Below are 5,594 nucleotides of genomic sequence, written 5' to 3' on the forward strand. Positions count from 1 at the left end.
TGCGTGGGAGAGGGGGATCGTTAGCTTGAACAAAGGGTGAGTTTATTATTTAGTGAGGTGTATTTAAGTGGTTTTTAAACTGTGGCTGTCTAGGCATGAAGAGAGTGCAGGTGGGCAGGTCTGAGAGAGGCAGTTGATACAAACGTCAAATTTTTAAAAATCCAACTGACCAGCAGCCAAAACAACGTTTTTAGTGTCATAGCTTCTATTGTGGTCTCTGTGACTGTAGGAGGAAACACTGATGCACCTTGATGCTCACACACCTGCTCGTGTATGTGGGAGTGCACACACACACACACACACACACACACACACACACACACACACACACACACACACACACACACACACACACACACACACACACACACACACACACACACACACACACACACAGACTGGCATATGCACACACACTCAAAAAAAAGAAAAAGAAAAGCACTAACTACTCCCCCCCCCCCCGGCTCCTCATGAGAAGTCATTAGGAATGTGTCTGTGTGTTTTATTTTTAGCAGTGTGTGTTTAGGAGGGGTTGTGGAGTCTCGTCAGTCTTCAGCCCCCCCCCCCCTTTTGCTCTGTCGCTCTGTGTCTCTGTCTCCAGCTGAGAGCTATGTATATTTCATCAGCCCAGGGTGCCTTTTTGTCTTAAGATGCGCTGCACCTCCCCTGCCTGTCTCTCTGCTGCTCGTCAATGGAGGGAGCCATCACAGCCTCTTTTAAACTCTCTCGCAGTTCTCTCCCCCCCCTCTCTCCCTCTCCACACTGACAGCCACCCTCTGCTTCTCCCTCTGCTTTTCATGGTCAGCTTGTCTCTCTCCTGAAGGCTCATCCCTCTTTCCTCTTTCAGCTGCGGAGAGGAGAGCAGAGAGTAGAGCACATCCAAAACAGACTCGGGCTGTCAGGAAAACTCTTTCTCTTTCTCTGTCTCCCTCCGTCTTTGATTCTGTCCCTCCGTCTGTCTGTTGTGTGGCTCCGTCACTTCAGGGAAGGGACACTTCTTCACCCAGCGCTGCATCCCCTTTGGTTGTTGTCTTTTTATAGCAGAGAAATATGAGTGCTGTGACAGCAGCTAAAAATGGTTGCACCAAACGACGGGCTACATCTGCAGTTAATTGCTATATTTGCACCATCAGTGGTTTTTGAATGTTTAGGTTTTATTATTATCTCAGTATGGCTGGTGCACACCAATGATGGTGGGCTAGTTTTGTTCTATAACATTGTCAGGACCCCCGTTAGTATATGTGTGCAGCAGAATCAGAATCTGGAACTACTCTAGTGGTCTTAAATGGAAGTCACTCACTTTCATTTTAAATCACAAGCACCAACTCTCTCTTAAATGAGGACATTGCACTACCAAAAGTATTCCTTTGTCTCTTGTATGTTAATTATGTCTTTATATCTTTCAGGCGGGTACTGTGATTGAGAGTGCGGCTGGAGCCAGTAAGGAGGCGGACTCGGGGCCTTCGCAGCCTGCAGGTGACCACACTCCTTCTCACCCGGTGACCTTGGAGTCAGAGAAGGCTGACCAAGCTGACCGACCGCTTTCCAGTGAGTACAGCCCCCCCCTAATGCCAGACCACAGTCTACACTGTATTTATGTTTTATAAGCTTTTTCTTGTATTAGCAATTTTTACTCCACTTTCCTCTAACTTCAATCCTTCTTTTAGCTCTGTTTTGATGCCGTCTCTTAAAGAAATGCTTTCTGGTTCTCTTGAAAGTCCTGTTTATAGGATGTCATCGTATAGTCGATTGCATTTCACTTCCCACCAATGTGATCTTTGACGTATTATCTGCCACATTTGTTATAGTGGTTTGCATTTCTTTATCTCATCACTCTGTGTGAGAGAGACGTTCACTCACAACATGCAGTAGTAAATGTGTTGGTTGAGCCTTCATCATTCAACTACTAAGAACAAGCCTTATCCTCTGAATACACATCTCTTTACTTAGCAGGCATCTTATCTCTGCTTCCTTTTTCCTGTGTGAGGTGTCCTCCTGACCCCGCTGTGTGGCAACACAGGAAGTAGTGAGACCCCTGCAGCGAATGAGATTAGGTCTGAGGCAGCACTAACAGTCACCAAAGAGTTAAAAAAAACATCTTTTGAGTTCTTCTTTTTCAGGCTTGTGCTGTCATGTCTTCTAACACTTCATCCTTGTGTAACTGTCCAACCACACTCCCCCACCACCATTATATTTTATCTATATATACCTACGATAGCAATCCCCCTCTCACCCACACTGGATTAACTCTTTGTTTCCATCTCTTGTCATTACAACGGACCAGCTACACATGCTGCCGTGTGAAACCGGATGGAGATAATAACGATTTCCATGTAGTTTGTTTTGCAAATGTGCAGACAATGCAGAACAAACCTGCCCACAAAACGTACACACAAAAACTCTCAAACCCTACATCCCTCAACAGTCACACACAAATGCACGTTGTGTTTTGGGAACCGATGATCAGATAGTTTCTTCCCTTGATCCAGGGCAATGGATTCTAAGTTTTACTGTCATTTAACTCCCATCTGATTCATCTACAGTATAGTGTTCGTCCAAATATATGAATAAGCAATTAGTTTGGGATGCTGGTGAAGGACACGATGATAGTGATAAAACGAGACTGAGAGATGAGTTGGAGGATGTCATGATGAAGCAGGGCCAGACACAAAAAATAAGTGACGTGCGAGTGTGTATGTGTGTAAGTTTGCCCCGAGGGAGGTCATCACTACAGTGGGTTTTGGAGCTCAGTGCGTTTATGTAAAAAGTGCTGCTGTCTCCTCTTATCAGTGCAGCTGGACTGCCTTTCGACTGGGTATCTATTCTCATTCTTCCTCTCTTTTTTTACACAAGTGTTTACACTTATAAACACAGGAGTTATGCAAATCTCATTTTCTTAACCCTCCACTGGCTGTTTTTCACTTTCTCTCCTCCTGCTCTATCTTTCTCTCTTGCTCGCCACATCTGTCCTGCTCAGGCCACCCGCCCTCTTTTCTCTCAGGCTATTTCTGTTTAGCCATGAGGGCCCCTCTGTCGTTTACAGAAACTCCTCTCAAGCTCTTTCTCTAACTGAACACACACATACAGGCACACCAGCTCAACCACAAACTCTCAAAGGCACCTGGTTAAACAGTCGTGACAAAACAGGGCCACCGCACACCCACAGACACACGTACACGCATGCAGAAGACTGAGCGTTCCTCCCAGTGGTCCGGTGTGGGTTGAGAGCGGCTTTTCATGAGTTATTTAAGTGCTCTCTATCATGTGTGGTGCGCTGCGGCTCACACTGACATGACACGGCCCATTTCCTCCGTTCAGGCTGGAAACCTGACACAACACACGCTTGCGGTGAATAGATAGAGGTGGACTATCTGTCATGAGCTCAAGACTGTTGGGTTTCAATCATTAAATGGGCCAAAAGACAACAAAGTGAAGCTAAAGGGAGCGACTTACGATTTTAGACAATTGATGTTAAACAGTCCTTTTGTCCACTGAAGTTTGGGTTTTAATTGTGCTTGTGTGAATATTATGTGGCTTAATGGTCACAGCTTTTCTTTGACCAGTGGCATACAGTAAGAGGGAGGCAGTGGGCTTTCACATCGCATTGTGGTGTTGAAGAATTTCAGTATGTGAGTTAAGCAGATTATCACATATGTGGAGACAAGATCTCTCATTTCTCATTTCAAATTTTCCAACATGTTACGGCCCGTTAAGGCCCTATCAGACAGGAAACACACTGGAGGGGGGAGGATGTGAAATTTGGGCTGACCACAATGTGCTTAAGGTCTGTGAACACATTCGCTCAACACCTCATATACATCAGCAGTCACTCAGGCTCAAAACAACCACACAGTTATACATCTCTATTAGTGGCTTAGGAACAAGGTGAACCTCCCTGATATACTGTCTGCATAGACATCTAATATAGGGAAGAGAACACGGGACTAATGAAATATGAACGATTATGCTCTTATTTATCTGCATTATTAAAGCAGCCAATCTTACCTCCTATGTGAATTTAGCCTTTATAAACATGTATTCTGTTCCCCTTCACTGCATTTTGCAGCCTTCTCTCCTCATTTTTGTCATATTGTGCAAATACCTTTGTTTGTATGTACATAATGTGTGTGGCATAGAATTACACATGCTGATGATGTGTTTTCCATGCGATAGACTGTGAGTGTGTTTTGATTGCAGCAGCACAGCTGGACTTGGCAGACTTGGCAGTCTAGTGCGCTTGGCTGCTGGCCAGTTCAATACAATTACAATTAGCCCCTGTGGGAGCACGGAGCACCACTGAAGATGGGGCGTGGGTGCTTGTTGTGGCACAAAGAGGGGGTGGTTCACAGTATCTGCCAACCTGCCTTTGCTTGGAAGAAGGATCAATATCTGAGCTGTTGCTTCAGACGCTGTGGTTAACAGTTCACATTAAGAGTCCTGCATGGAGAACACGTCAGTGTGGTTCAATCCATAATCAGTGTTCAATCCATAATACACACACACACACACACACACACACACACACACACACACACACACACACACACACACACACACACACACACACACACACACACACACACACACACACACACACACATTAAACATTAAAGGAGGAACAGTCTGTCCATGAGAGGGTGACTACAGCCGCCCATCTTTGTGTCTCTTGTCCAGAGAACATAGCAGCAGGTGGAAGGATGAGAGTAGCCGTGCTCAGAAAGAATAGAGACGAGGGATGACAGGAGCAGTGCGCTGGGGGAGGAGGAGGAGGGGGAGGAAGGTATTGGGAGGATGGTGAGAGGAGGACAAGGACACTGGATGGAGAGACTACAGGGGATGTGTTTGGAGAGAGAGATCAGAGGGTGACAGGGGAGGCATGGAGAGGAATGCCGCTGCTTGCCTCCCCTCCACCCCTCCATCTTTTTTCTTCTCTTCTTTTGTCCCCCTCAGTACAGGATGACAGGGGGTGGGCTAACTTCGAATGGCAATGACAAGCTTGCTCCCATGAAGCACAGCAGATGGAAGTGTGTGTGTGTGTGTGTGTGTGTGTGTGTGTGTGTGTGTGTGTGTGTGTGTGTGTGTGTGTGTGTGTGTGTGTGTGTGTGTGTGTGTGTGTACGTGCGATTAAAATGCCACTGGAGACCAGGGTATACAGAGTCTCTTGGCAGCGCCGTGCTTGGCAGAGCGCCACCTCCCTGCCCTCTTTTTTTCCCCCAGCCCCGGCAGAGTGGGCGTTGAGGTGTATGTGTGTGTTAAGTGAGGGTAGTTGGTTTCAACAAACAAATATTAATTCACAGTGTTCCCATTGTTCTGTTCCATTATGTCCTTCCTTCAGGGGGCAAGCGAGCTGGATGGCCCTGTGTGGTTGTTTGGTCATCCATCTATTTGAGTAATTCAGTAATGCTATGATCACAGGATTTTTTTGAGAAACAGAGCTCTGTTCAGCAGTGTGGCGCCAGTCCTGGCGGGCATAAGGGAATTAGTCAGGAGACAGTGGGTTTGGCACTGTGCCGTGGTTATTAGCCACTCACAGGGTGGGCACGGGGTTGTGCCCCGACTCAATCACTCACAGTGTTTGGATGTGTGTGCTTAAT

The 5,594-nt window shown here is 46.4% G+C and overlaps 1 protein-coding gene across 1 annotated transcript in view; it reads left to right on the top strand.

Moving 5' to 3' along the window:
• The first annotated feature begins 1,433 nt into the window (after positions 1-1,433).
• The window catches only part of gse1b (Gse1 coiled-coil protein b), a 115,283-nt gene continuing 111,122 nt past the window's right edge, over positions 1,434-5,594 (top strand). The window contains exon 1 of the mRNA XM_054611059.1: positions 1,434-1,548. The gene's annotated coding sequence lies outside the window, so the exon portion shown is untranslated. The remainder of the gene's footprint in view (positions 1,549-5,594) is intronic.

Source organism: Anoplopoma fimbria, chromosome 2 (assembly GCF_027596085.1).
Source record: "Anoplopoma fimbria isolate UVic2021 breed Golden Eagle Sablefish chromosome 2, Afim_UVic_2022, whole genome shotgun sequence".
In the NCBI taxonomy this organism is placed as follows: Eukaryota; Metazoa; Chordata; class Actinopteri; order Perciformes; family Anoplopomatidae; genus Anoplopoma; species Anoplopoma fimbria.